Source organism: Bombina bombina, chromosome 2, assembly GCF_027579735.1.
Source record: "Bombina bombina isolate aBomBom1 chromosome 2, aBomBom1.pri, whole genome shotgun sequence".
In the NCBI taxonomy this organism is placed as follows: Eukaryota; Metazoa; Chordata; class Amphibia; order Anura; family Bombinatoridae; genus Bombina; species Bombina bombina.
Window position 1 is genome coordinate 475,354,487 of NC_069500.1, and position 15,595 is coordinate 475,370,081.

General features: G+C 38.6%; 1 protein-coding gene across 2 annotated transcripts in view; it reads right to left on the minus strand.

Annotated features, from left to right (window-relative positions):
* Nucleotides 1–15,595, minus strand: part of DAO (D-amino acid oxidase) — a 151,630-nt gene that overhangs the window by 87,096 nt on the left and 48,939 nt on the right. The window contains exon 1 of one of the 2 annotated variants that reach the window (XM_053702138.1): nt 727–827. The exons of the other annotated variant lie outside the window; for it this stretch is intronic. The gene's annotated coding sequence lies outside the window, so the exon portion shown is untranslated. Of the gene's footprint in view, nt 1–726; nt 828–15,595 lie in introns of those variants that run through there. 2 annotated transcript variants of the gene reach the window in all.

The window sequence follows — 15,595 nt, forward strand, 5'->3', positions numbered from 1 at the left end:
GGTTACTAACTGAACGCATGGGTGAGCCAATGGAAATTGGTATATATATATATATGCAGCCACCAATCAGCAGCTAGGTTCTTTGCTGCTCTTGAGCTTTCCTAGATAAACCTTTCAGCAAAGGATAACAAGAGAAGGAAGCAAATGAAATAATAGAAGTAAACTATAAAATTGTTTAAAATTGTATACTCTGTCTACTATAAACTGCTATAAAAGAAGAAAATGCACAGATACTGATCTGAAAATTCCGTATAAAACCTTTTAAAAATGTATTTAGAAGCTCCCAGTTTAGCACTGGTGATGAGGTTAGGCTGAAACACACAGTGAAAAACAGACACTCCCCCCTTCCTCTGCATATGGTAAGACTTTTACACAAACAGGAGCAAGCAGTATTCTGCAGACATCAGTCTACATCTGCCACTTTGAGGCTTTTTTAGGTGTCTGAAAATCAGCACAATGTTATTAAAAAATAAGCAAAACTATACTTTGTTACAAAACCACTCCCAGATGAGCTATATAAATGGATAATCTACAAAACATTTAAGCAAAGAAAAATCTAGTGTACAATGTCCCTTTAACTGCTGTGACAATTTGGGCCTTACTATAGGGGGATTTACCATCAGTGGTCATTTCTTGGCACTTGTTATCCACATAGTGCAGCAGCTTACTTTTCTAAAGACCTAAACGTTAACATTCGCTCCAGTTAATGTTGGGATGATTACTTACTTAATTCAGCCTTTCCGATCCCACTTTAGGACACGCAGTAAAGTTACTAAATATGCAACAGCTGTTGTTTACATTCAGCACTGGCTTTGTGAAGATGGGAGCCTGCCAGCAGATTCAACCAATGGTAATCCTGTGTTAAGGAGGCAATGCCTGCCGGCCACTTTCATAAGAAAAAGGGGAAAAACCAAACTAACACAGAGTGGTCAGACTGCAAATGAATCAATTAAAGGGACAGTCTACTTAATTTTTTTTATTGTTTAAAAAGATAAATAAAACCTTTACTAACCTTTACACAGCTTTGCATAACCAACATTGTTATATTAATAAACTTTATAACCTCTAAGTTTGCCTGTTTCTAAGCTTCTGCAGGCCGACCCTTATCTCAGTGCTTTTAAATCTTGACAGTGCTAATTCATTAGGGCCATATAGATAACATTGTGCTCACTCACATGGAGAATGATAATGATTATGCAGGAATCAGCACTGATTGGCTAAAATGCAAGATTGTAAAAAGCACTTAGATAAGGGTCAGTTTTCAGGGGCTTAGATAGAGAGGTAAAAAGTATATTAATATAATAGTGTTGGTTATGCAAAACTGAGTAATGGGTAATAAAGGAATTATCTTTTTAAACAATAACAATTTAAAAAAAAGACTGTCCCTTTAATTTCTCACTAACAACAGTCTGAAAAGCTTAGATACTCTCTAGAGTTCCTGGTAAAGCTGTTCTGGGGAGCTTGTGTACGTGCAATGGGACACAGAATTGTGCCCTACTATATGCTGAGCCCCCAATGTGTATATGTGATAGAGTGAATCTATGGAAGGAAGAGAAGTGGTTAGGCAGTAAATATTATTTTCTTGGGGTAAAAGAGATGGTAGATTTGTTTGTGACTAAAATCATACCGAGGGACCCTCACAATGAGCTGAAATAATGAAATAACTGCACGCTGCTTACAACTACCTTCAATGAAGCTCTGTGCGGGCAGTAAATGCCCTTATAGTACTAAAATGGTGTGGAGCTGTAAAATATAAAGGGCCCCATTACATATGCGGCGTCGCCCGCAAAAGCCGTCGATGCCGGTTTTTACACGGTTTTGGTATCCAATATACAGCGCCACGTATATTTCACCCTTCGCCCGCAATTTTTACTCCCAAATGCTAACATGGGACAGTGTCGCAAATCAGTATTCAATATTCAACGCAAGGACTTCGTGGCGAAAATGGAGAAATCTTACTCCATTTTCACCTCGCCACACAAAGTCAGCCGCAGCAAGCCTTGTGCTGAGTATGGGAGCACTGTAACTCCCGAAACTGCCTGCAAAAATAAACTAACACCTAACACATGTGCAATATCTACCTGTCAACCGCAACCCCTCACCGCAATAACTAATAAAGTGAATTAACTCCTATATCCGCCATCAAACCCACACACAACTGAAAATAAAGTATTAACCCCTAAACCGCCACAGCCCACAATGCAAACTACCTATTATGTAAAGTATTAACCCCTAAACCGCCAAAGCCCACAATGCAAATAAATTACTAAGCCTCCTAACCTAACACCCCCTAACCTAACACCCCCTAAATGAACCCAAGTTACCTAAATTACAAAATACTAAAGTTACTATCTATTAACCCCTTAAGGACCAAGGCTATTTTTACATTTCTGCGGTGTTTGTGTTTAGCTGTAATTTTCCTCTTACTCATTTACTGTACCCATACATATTATATACCGTTTTTCTCGCCACTAAATGGACTTTCTAAAGATACCGTTATTTTCATCATATCTTATAATTTATTATTAAAAAAATTATAAAATATGAGGGAAAAAATGGAAAAAAAACACACTTTTTCTAACTTTGACCCCCAAAATCTGTTACACATCTACAGGGAGTGCAGAATTATTAGGCAAGTTGTATTTTTGAGGATTAATTTTATTATTGAACAACAACCATGTTCTCAATGAACCCAAAAAACTCATTAATATCAAAGCTGAATAGTTTTGGAAGTAGTTTTTAGTTTGTTTTTAGTTATAGCTATTTTAGGGGGATATCTGTGTGTGCAGGTGACTATTACTGTGCATAATTATTAGGCAACTTAACAAAAAACAAATATATACACATTTCAATTATTTATTTTTACCAGTGAAACCAATATAACATCTCAACATTCACAAATATACATTTCTGACATTCAAAAACAAAACAAAAACAAATCAGTGACCAATATAGCCACCTTTCTTTGCAAGGACACTCAAAAGCCTGCCATCCATGGATTCTGTCAGTGTTTTGATATGTTCACCATCAACATTGCGTGCAGCAGCAACCACAGCCTCCCAGACACTGTTCAGAGAGGTGTACTGTTTTCCCTCCTTGTAAATCTCACATTTGATTATGGACCACAGGTTCTCAATGGGGTTCAGATCAGGTGAACAAGGAGGCCATGCCATTAGATTTTCTTCTTTTATACCCTTTCTTGCCAGCCACGCTGTGGAGTACTTGGACGCGTGTGATGGAGCATTGTCCTGCATGAAAATCATGTTATTCTTGAAGGATGCAGACTTCTTCCTGTACCACTGCTTGAAGAAGGTGTCTTCCAGAAACTGGCAGTAGGACTGGGAGTTGAGCTTGACTCCATCCTCAACCCGAAAAGGCCCCACAAGCTCATCTTTGATGATACCAGCCCAAACCAGTACTCCACCTCCACCTTGCTGGCGTCTGAGTCGGACTGGAGCTCTCTGCCCTTTACCAATCCAGCCACGGGCCCATCCATCTGGCCCATCAAGACTCACTCTCATTTCATCAGTCCATAAAACCTTAGAAAAATCAGTCTTGAGATATTTCTTGGCCCAGTCTTGACGTTTCAGCTTGTGTGTCTTGTTCAGTGGTGGTCGTCTTTCAGCCTTTCTTACCTTGGCCATGTCTCTGAGTATTGCACACCTTGTGCTTTTGGGCACTCCAGTGATGTTGCAGCTCTGAAATATGGCCAAACTGGTGGCAAGTGGCATCTTGGCAGCTGCACGCTTGACTTTTCTCAGTTCATGGGCAGTTATTTTGCACCTTGGTTTTTCCACACGCTTCTTGCGACCCTGTTGACTATTTTGAATGAAACGCTTGATTGTTCGATGATCACGCTTCAGAAGCTTTGCAATTTTAAGAGTGCTGCATCCCTCTGCAAGATATCTCACTATTTTTGACTTTTCTGAGCCTGTCAAGTCCTTCTTTTGACCCATTTTGCCAAAGGAAAGGAAGTTGCCTAATAATTATGCACACCTGATATAGGGTGTTGATGTCATTAGACCACACCCCTTCTCATTACAGAGATGCCCATCACCTAATATGCTTAATTGGTAGTAGGCTTTCGAGCCTATACAGCTTGGAGTAAGACAACATGCATAAAGAGGATGATGTGGTCAAAATACTCATTTGCCTAATAATTCTGCACTCCCTGTAGAGTTGTAGAGTTAATTTTAGCTTTAGTGTAGTGTAGTAGACAACCCAAAGTATTGATCTAGGCCCATTTTGGTATATTTAATGCCACCATTTCACCGCCAAATGCGATCAAATTTAAAAAAAACGTAATTTTTTTCGCAATTTTAGTGTAGTGTAGTAGACAACCCAAAGTATTGATCTAGGCCCATTTTGGTATATTTAATGCCACCATTTCACCGCCAAATGCGATCAAATTTAAAAAAAACGTAAATTATTTCGCAATTTTAGGTTTCTCACTGAAATTATTTACAAACAGCTTGTGCAATTATGGCACAAATGGTTGTAAATGCTTCTCTAGGATCCCCTTTGTTCAGAAATAGCAGACATATATGGTTTTGGCGATGCTTTTTGGTAATTAGAAGGCTGCTAAATGCTGCTGCACATCACACGTGTATTATGTCTAGCAGTGAAGGGGTTAATTAGGGATCTTGTAGGGAACTTGCAGGGTTAATTTTAGCATTAGTGTAGAGATCAGCCTCCCACCTAACACATCAGACCCCCTGATCCCTCCCAAACAGCTCTCTTCCCTCCCCCACCCCACAATTGTCCTCACCATCTTAAGTACTGGCAGAAAGTCTGCCAGTACTAAAATAAAAGGTATCTTTTATTTTTTTTTAAGCATATGCTGCTGTGTAGGATCCCCCTTAGCCCCAAACCTCCCTGATCCCCCCCCCAAACAGCTCTCTAACCCTCCCCCTCTACATTATTGGGAGCCATCTTGGGTACTGGCAGCTGTCTGCCAGTACCCAGTTTACAAAAAAAAAAATATTTTTTATTTTTCCCCCCCACTTTTCTGTAGTGTAGCTTCCCCCCCCCCAAGACTAAACCCCCACCCCCTCCCAGATCACTTCGATTATCTAGATTAAATTTTGTATACCCCCCTCTCTCCCTCTAAATTTAAACAAAATCTGTTCCATAGTGTAATGGTTCCCACCCACTCCCTCCCCGTGCACGCGCCCGCCGCCTCCCCCGTGCACGCGCGTCCGTGCGCGCCCACAGCGATCCCGCCCACCTCTGCACTACGTAATCCACCGATGGCCGCCCACCCGCCTCCCACGTCGGCTCCCACCCACCAACGATTGCGGCCATGATGTCCGGTGCAGAGAGGGCCACAGAGTGGCTCTCTCTGCATCGGATGGGGTAAAATGTTATTGCAGTGATGCCTCGATATCGAGGCATCACTGCAATAACCGGAAAGCGGCTGGAAGCGATCAGGATCGCTTCCAGCCGCTTTCAACCCCAACGTCGTACAGGGTACGTCGCTGGTCTTTAAAGACCAGTTTGTGCAAGACGTACCCTGTACGACGCATGTCGTTAAGGGGTTAAAATAAAAAAAACTAACATTACTTTAAAAATAAAAAAAACTAAGTATAAATTAAAAGGGACAGTCTAGTCAAAATTAAAATTCTGGTGTAGACTGTCCCTTTAAGCTACAATTACAGAAAATAAAAAAATGTAAGCTTACAGAAAATAAAAAACAAAATTATCAAATTTAAAAAAATTATACCTTATCCCTATGAAAATAAAAAAGCCCCCCTAAAATAAAAACACCCCCTAATCTAAGAATAAGATACCAGTAGCCCTTAAAAGGGCATTTTGCAGGGCATTGCCCCAAGATAAACAGCTCTTTTGCAGAAGAAAAAAGTCAAAGTCTCCCCTAACAGTAAACCCCCTCACCCACCAAACCCCCAAAATAAAAGAACCTAACACAAAAAAAACTAAACTACCCATTACCCTGAAAAGGGCATTTGTTTGGGCATTTAGCTCTTTTACGAAGTACCCACCCTAATCTAAAAAACAAAAACAAACCAGCGACCCTGGAACTGAAGACTGGCGACCCTGGAACTGAAGACCAGCAACCGCGGAGCCATGGAGCCCGGAGGATCCTCTTCGTATGATCCCTGCCTTACAGTAAATAGTGAATTAAAGGTACAAGACTTTTTTCTTCTGCAAAAGAGTTGTTTATCTTGTGGCAATGCCCTGCAAAAAGCCCTTTTAATTTTATTCTTAGATTAGGGGGTGTTTTTATTTGGGTTTTTTTTTTATTTTCATATGGATTGGGTATAATTTTTTAAAATTTGATAATGTTGTTTTTTATTTTCTGTAATTGTAGCTTAAAGGGACAGTCTACACCAGAATTTTAATTTTGACTAGACTGTCCGTTTAATTTATACTTAGTTTTTTTTTATTTTTAAAGTAATGTTAGTTTTTTTTATTTTAATAGTAAGTTTAGTATTTTGTAATTTAGGTAATTTGGGTTTATTTAGGGGGTGTTAGGTTAGGGGGTGTTAGGTTATGGCGCTTAGTAATTTCATTATTTATTTGCGTTGTGGGCTTTGGCAGTTTAGGGGTTAATACTTTAGTAGGTTTATTGCGTTGTGGGCTTTGGCGGTTTAAGGGTTAATACTTTAATAGGTTTATTGCGTTGTGGGCTTTGGCAGTTTAGGGGTTAATACTTTAATAGGTTTATTGCGGTGTGGGTTTGATGGCGGATATAGGGGTTAATAGTTTAATTATTACTTGCAGTGTGGGTTTGATGGCATATTGCGTTGTGGGGGGGTTGTCGTTTTAGGGGTTAATACTTTTATTAGTTCTGATGTGGGTTTGATGGCGGATTTAGGGGTTTTACATGTAGGGCTTATTTTTGGGAGGTGTGTTAGACTGTTACGGGAAATTTGATATTTTTTTCTATTTTTCTTAGGCGCCGGCAGTCTCTAAAGTGCCGTAAGTCACTAGCGACTCCAGAAATATTTACGCTCGTTTCTGGACATCGCTAGTTTATCCGACTTACAGCACTTTATGAACTACCGGAGCCCTATATGTAATAGCCTGATGTGCAAGGTGAAATAACGGGCACCGCGGATTTCAGCGCTTGCGCTGATGCCTGCGCCGTATATGTAATCTCGCCCTCTGATTATAAAGATTGAGTAACACCAAAACTTAAGTGCATAGCACTCTAACAAATATGTAACCCTTGCATCGTGGTCAGACATATTTTATTGCTTGTAATTTGGCAATTAACCCCATGTGGTAAGTGTCACCATTTCCTGTAGTGATGGTCACTATTTGTGTAAATGTATAGTGTGTATATGTACTGTATATGTATGTGCATGTACGGTATATGTGTGTGACACCACCCCCACACTTGTCATAGGCTGGTTGTCCAGTGTTGTTATGGAGGGTCTATGACAACCATAATGGGGACCTCTGATCAGATGGCAGTTGTCAACCTGTCTTGGTTTTCTTTTTTCATTTAAAAATATAACTGTATTAAAGAAGGGCCTGATCAACTCCAGCTATACAATACTCTCTGTGTTATTTTACTTCCTCTGAGGCAGCAATAGGTGATTTGATGTTTAAATAAGGTTTATTTATGTTGGAGACATTTATGACTTCCGTGATATCACTTTCAGTACAAGTTCTTGAAGACAAAAAGGTTAGAATAATGGACCTACTAGAAAGTGATAAACGTATCTTGCTTGACAGAGTATTAGACATGAATGACTGACATGGAAGCAAGCTTTGCATCTTTGCAAACACACTACTACTACCAAATTAGTAAGATGTGCAATTTTCTTATTTTGAAGACATTTGAAGGTCTATAAAGTTATCTCCTGTAATATGGCTGAGGACAAATGAAAGGCTGGTATTAGTGAGATACTGTAACATTTATACTGGTAACTCATGAAAATGTTGCAATAACGTCTTAATACCTTACAACACAATATGGCACAGGTGTTTCTGAGAATAGTTATATCGCTAAGATTGACACACTTTTTGGAAAAATACCACTGTTGCTAATTAGCATATATAATTCAGTAGCAGACATTAAACCTAGCAAGACTGGTTTTAGTCACTAATTATTTCAAATTAGATTCACACACACATGAAGACGCTTCCTCATAACAAGACCTTTATTTCTATGTTTTTGTTCTTTATTATCTACAGTCAGGGCCGGACTGGGACCAAAAATAAGCCCGGGCATTTTAAGGCAAAGCAGCGCACCCCCCAACCCCCACACAGTTTGTTATTTAACCATATACCAAACATGACAAGTATAATGTGCTTATTTACAGGGACAGTCTACTGCAGAATTGTTATTGTTTAAAAAGATAAATGATCCCTTTATAACCCATTCCCCAGCTTTGCATAACCAACACGATTCTATTAATACAATTGTTACCTCTGTGATTACCTTGCATCTAAGCCTCTGAAGACTGTCCCCTTATTTCAGTTCTTTGGACAGACTTGTATTTTAGCCAATTAGCGCTGATTCATGAATAACTCCATGGGAGTGAGCACAATGTTATCTATATGACACACATGAACTAACACCCTCTAGCAGTGAAAAGCTGTCAACTGCATTAAGGTAAGAGGCGGCCTTCAAGGGCTTAGGAATTAGCATATGAGCCTACCTAGGTTTAGATTTCAACTAAGAATACTAAGAGAACAAAGCAAATTTGACTATTTAATAAGGCCATCTTGTAATGATTCACGGATCTTTATGTTGGGAGGTATGCAACAGACTCATAAATATGATCAGTAGTGACACTGGGCTCTATTGTGCATGCCAAACTTTGCAGAAGCACGTTTAAAACACAAAAGATTGGGAAATCTTTGTAATTAAATATACAAACAACAAATCAATCACACCTTACATATACATATGGGCCAACATTTATAAATGATTCATGCTACTGAAGGCATAGCTAAATACTGTATGTAAGCCAGGAGTCAAGCATAACATAGTACTAGTTAAGATCAAGTCACATACACACAAACTAATATACAAAACACATAGATAATTCCACACCTTGTCACATAGATCATAGTTATTATATATGCATCATACATAAGCCAACATAAACAACCAATGGGCAGATAAGCATATATGAACATTTATACAGACCACCATTGCTGGCTATGCAAGATAGATAGATAGATAGATAGATAGATAGATAGATAGATAGATAGATAGATAGATAGATAGATAGATAGAGACAGACCAAAATAGATATCACCATACAGGAGTCCATAAATATAGCCTAAAGTCATGTAATAATATAACAGGCCAAATACATGAATCAATATACGCATCCCATGACCATATAATTATACATCACACCACATACATGCGCAATACATACAGCCTATGGCCCGATAACATAATAGGCCAAATATATGAATTATTCAAAACCCATAAACATATAATTATATCTATATATTTAACATCACATTCCTAAGCCAATATATACAACCTATGCCCAAATAATTATTAAATGTACTATATGCACAAGCCAATATACACAGTCTATGGCCACATGCTAAAATATCAGTATATACTGCCCATCATCAGATAAAATGATATAATATGACATATGCATTTGCCAATTTAAACACCCTATGGCCAAATAATTAGTAACCATGTCACATACATGAACCTTTTGAACACAGCTTTTGGTCAGATAATTACACAGCATGTCAATGGACTAATATAGACACCCCATTTGCAGCTAATTCTCATTTAACAGGAACAATAATACACACAGCCCACCAGAGATAATAAATAAATGGCATGTCACATACATGAGGGCTCCCAGAGTCACATGGTCTGAGAGGTTGATGGAGGATCCTGACAATTCTTCATGGTCAGACTTAGAGCTCCCGTCCCTCCCTCTCATCAATCACTAAGTCTATGGGCATTTTCTCTTTCAAACAGCTGAGCTGATGTATTAATGGCAGAAATTATCGCTCAGTTCATGGACCTGGGGAGAGAGAGCACTGGTGCCACTGGGTGTGAAAGAGCAACAACTGCCCGGCATGGTGCAGGACATGTAGCGTACACGTGGGATCAGCAGACACTAAATGGTGGTAAATGGACAGTTTGAGACTGAAATATAAAATGTTTAATATGTGTAATAAAAAAATTGTAATATATTTTCAATATTTATTTTGTCCCTTTTTCCTGTAAGTGATCTCTAAAAAATGTGGGCTTCAACATAATAGTGCCCATTACTTTATATAAACTAAAATAATTTCTATAAATTAAAACTTTACACTTATTTCTTTAATATATAATCAACTTACTTCATAATGAAATAAAACATCTGCTTATTGTTCTCAGGCTAACCATTGCGTTGAATACATCATTATATATGTATTTACTGTCTAATGTCCCTTTAAACTGTGGGAGGGGTTAACCCAGTGAGGCAGATCACTTATTTTAGATCTTCCACGTTGATTTTTGTCCACCTAAAAGCTATTCTGGCTCCACGAGAAAATAAAAGCCATAGCTATTACTTGAGAGCTACTGCAAAGTGGCTGTTTGATCTCTGTGAATCCACCATAAATAGCCACAGGTCTGCTGCCCCCAGGTGGTGACCTGCCAGAGAACAAGGCACAGAGCAGCTATTTATTCCTGGTCTAGTGCTTTTCTTCCATGTATAGGTCTGCTGCCCCCAGGTGGTGACCTACCAGAGAACAAAGCACAGAGCAGCTATTTATTCCTGGTCTAGTGCTTTTCTTCCATGTATAGGTCTGGTATTGATCGTTATCAACTGCAGACCCAGAACATAATTTAGTGAAGTGGGGACCAGAGAAAACACAGTGAAGGATGTTAGATTAATCACATTGTTCTGATATTTATTTTCTAGTTATATACAATGACTATATTGTGCCCCCTGAGCTTAGGTTGGACAACTGTGATGTAAATGTCTTGAAATGTTTCTTCCATTTTGTTCCTTTCCATTTTTTGTTTTGTTACTAAGTTTAAAGGGACGGTGTACTGTAAAATGTTCTCCCCTTTCATGTGTTCCCAATACTCTCTTTGGAGTATATTCGTTTGTTTACAATTACAGATAGAAAACACTTTACCCAAACTGTTTGGGACCAGAAAAAGTTTGGATTTTAGAATAGTTTGGATTTTGGAATATTTGCATCTCTAAAATGGGACCATTTAAAAGGGGATGGAACCAAGTATAAACAACAATATCTTATGTCATTTAGACAATATTTACACTTCATACTACAGCTTATACATGTAACCTAAAGGTAGTTTTATATAATGTCTAATACATTGTACCCTCAGAAAGATATTACAGTACTGTACTTTACTCAGAAAGGAAATATTTGTTGTTTTAAATAAATATAGATTATTATTTGTGTTTTAGAACACAAAAAAACAAACAAACCAAAGGCACAGGCAAAGAAGATTGTGACTTACAGGCAGGGAAAAATAGTTTGGATTTCAGAATAAGTTTGAATTTTAGAATTCTAAATTTGGGGATTTGTACCTGTACCATTATTTGTCATTTCAATATGTTGCTCTGTTTATTTATTTTCGTTCACTTACAATAAAAATGTCACAATTTCAGGTTGGCTATAGCAAAGCTACGTAACCAAGAATCTATTGAAGAAATTACATTCCCCGTTGGGGTGGGAGAGAAAGGTACTAAAATGTTAATTTTCAGGTATTGGCCTTTGTAAATACTTGCAGAGATAAAATAAGGAGATAAGGGTACCTCCTTGCCCGGCTGCAAGCAAAGCCAATTGAAATGAGTTGTGCTTTTAACAAGCAAAATAGATTTTTCATATACTAAAATAAACATAAAGGAATGTTTTCCCTACATTTCTTTGTTAAACAAGTCATTGGAAACACATTAAAAGGCAACAAAATGCACTGTCCCTGTAAATTAAAATTGGAGTTAGGGTAAGGGATAGATTTAGGAAAAGATCAAATGTATATAAGAAAAAAAAGCAATTTTGCTCTGCACTCCATATCTTCCATAGATGAAAGGCTAAAGTTAAATACATCTACTCTAAAATGTACTCCCCTTTAATGTGTTCTCAATTGTTTATTTTACCTGCTGGAGTGTATTTAATTGATTACAAACAGCTCCTTTTCTTTAGTTTTGTTATTTGAAATAGCTGCTTTTGCCTGTAGAAACCCCAACCTATACTGAAAATATGAATAACAAACATATTCTCTGTAGAAATGCTATGTAAATAGTAGACAATAGAGCTAATTCATTCATATAACTGCATGTAATAGACACTACTATAAAGAAGAATATGCAGAGATATTGATCTAAAAATCCAGTATGAAACCTTTTAAAAACTTACTTAGAAACTCCAAGTTTAGCACTGTTGATTATGCTAGCTAGAACACCCAGTGAAAGGGGCTGAGAGCAGACACTCCCCCCTTCCCTGCATATGAAAAGACAGATTAGACAAACGGGAGCCAGCAGTAGTCTGTAAACAAGCGTATACATCTGACACTTTGGGGCTTTGTTAGGAGTCTGAAAATCAGCTTAATTATAAAAAAAAATAAGCAAAACTATACATTGTTACAAAAATACTCCCAGATGGGCTATATAAATGGATAATCTACAAAACATTTATGCAAAGAAAAATCTAGTGTACAATGTCCCTTTAATCACCAAGTGGGGTAGGAGAGATTTTTGTATCTAAAATAGCTGATTGTCGTCATTGAACGCTTCTATTACAATCCGCATCTTAATACCTATTAGGATGTATGTTTAGGCATAGATAACATTAGCAGGCCTGCTTTACATGCAGACTCAGCCCATTTTATGGACATATCCTTGAGAACAACAGGTGTGGTTTTAATGAGCAAAACCAGCTATTTTTAACAGGAAGAAACAATTTCCCACACATTTAATAATCTGCAGTAGGTTTAACAAATCCTTTGGAACACATTAACGGAGACTAGGGCCTAGATTTGGAGTTTGGCGTTAGCCGTGAAAACCAGCGTTAGAGGCTCCTAACGCTGGTTTTAGGCTACCGCCGGTATTTGGAGTCACTCAAAATAGGGTCTAACGCTCACTTTTCAGCCGCGACTTTTCCATACCGCAGATCCCCTTACGTAAATTGCGTATCCTATCTTTTCAATGGGATCTTTCTAACTCCGGTATTTAGAGTCGTGGCTGAAGTGAGCGTTAGAAATCTAACGACAAAACTCCAGCCGCAGGAAAAAAGTCAGTAGTTAAGAGCTTTCTGGGCTAACGCCGGTTTCTAAAGCTCTTAACTACTGTGCTCTAAAGTACACTAACACCCATAAACTACCTATGTACCCCTAAACCGAGGTCCCCCCACATCGCCGACACTCGATTAAAATTTTTTAACCCCTAATCTGCCGACCGCCACCTACGTTATACTTATGCACCCCTAATCTGCTGCCCCTAACACCGCCGACCCCATTATTATATTTATTAACCCCTAATCTGCCCCCCTCAACGTCGCCTCCACCTGCCTACACTTATTAACCCCTAATCTGCCGAGCGGACCGCACCGCTATTACAATAAAGTTATTAACCCCTAATCCGACTCACTAACCCTATAATAAATAGTATTAACCCCTAATCTGCCCTCCCTAACATCGCCGACACCTAACTTCAATTATTAACCCCTAATCTGCCGACCGGAGCTCACCGCTATTCTAATAAATGGATTAACCCCTAAAGCTAAGTCTAACCCTAACACTAACACCCCCCTAACTTAAATATAATTTAAATCTAACGAAATGAATTAACTCTTATTAAATAAATTATTCCTATTTAAAGCTAAATACTTACCTGTAAAATAAACCCTAATATAGCTACAATAGAAATTATAATTATATTATAGCTATTTTAGGATTTATATTTATTTTACAGGCAACTTTGTATTTATTTTAACCAGGTACAATAGCTATTAAATAGTTAAGAACTATTTAATAGCTAAAATAGTTAAAATAATTACAAAATTACCTGTAAAAGAAATCCTAACCTAAGTTACAATTAAACCTAACACTACACTATCAATAAATTAATTAAATACAATTCCTACAAATAAATACAATTAAATAAACTAGCTAAAGTACAAAAATAAAAAAGAACTAAGTTACAAAAAATAACAAAATATTTGAAAACATAAGAAAAATATTACAACAATTTTAAACTAATTACACCTACTCTAAGCCCCCTAATAAAATAACAAAGCCCCCCAAAATAAAAAAATGCCCTACCCTATTCTAAAATAAAAAAGTTCAAAGCTCTTTTACCTTACCAGCCCTGAACAGGGCCCTTTGCGGGGCATGCCCCAAGAAGTTCAGCTCTTTTGCCTGTAAAAAAAAACATACAATACCCCCCCCCCAACATTACAACCCACCACCCAGATACCCCTAATCTAACCCAAACCCCCCTTAAATAAACCTAACACTAAGCCCCTGAAGATCTTCCTACCTTATCTTCACCATGCCAGGTTTACCGATCCGTCCTGGCTCCAAAATCTTCATCCAAGCCCAAGCGGGGGCTAGACATCCATCATCCGATGGCTGAAGAGGTCCAGAAGAGGGTCCAAAGTCTTCATCCTATCCGGGCAGAAGAGTAGATCCGGACCGGCAACCATCTTCTTCCAAGTGGCATCTTCTATCTTCATCCGATGAGGACCGGCTCCATCCTGAAGACCTCCACCGCGGACCCATCTTCATCCGTCGACGTCCAACTGAAGAATGACGGTTCCTTTAAGGGACGTCATCCAAGATGGCGTCCCTCGAATTCCGATTGGCTGATAGGATTCTATCAGCCAATCGGAATTAAGGTAGGAATATTCTGATTGGCTGATGGAATCAGCCAATCAGAATCAAGTTCAATCCGATTGGCTGATCCAATCAGCCAATTAGATTGAGCTCGCATTCTATTGGCTGTTCCGATCAGCCAATAGAATGCGAGCTCAATCTGATTGGCTGATTGGATTGCGTAAGCAACTCTGGTATCGAGAGTTGAAGCTGCGTTAAATATGCTCTACGCTCCTTTTTTGGAGCCTAACGCAGCCTTTATGTGGACTCTCAATACCAGAGTTAATTTTATGGTGCGGCCAGAAAAACGCGGGCGTTAGATTTTCGGCTCGTTACCGACAAAACTCCAAATCTAGGCCTAGATGTATAATACAGTGTCCCTTTAGATGTTAAATATTTGGGGGCGCCTGACTGAGCTCCAGGATGGAGGTGTAAGACCGGAGCTCTGTGCAGTCAAGAAACTTATCGGCCAATAAACAGATGATCCAGTGGGTAATCCGCATCTTATGATTTGCAAACCCATTCTCTACATAAAAAGCAGACACCAGAGAGTCGGATCGGCGGCCACCGGCATGCTGCGGCCTACTGATGTGACGCACCGCTGTACCGCGAAGAGTAAGGTACATAATAATCAGCGTAATAATGCAGCTTTAAAAGTCAGCAATTAATACCGGCTTAACAGTAAATAAAAGAAGGGATTTGAGCAGTTTACTCCCACATCTGGATAGCGGTTTAGACTGGACCAGTATCAATCCCTTGCAGCCACCTGGGTAAACCAAACATATACAGCAGACAATGCTCTGG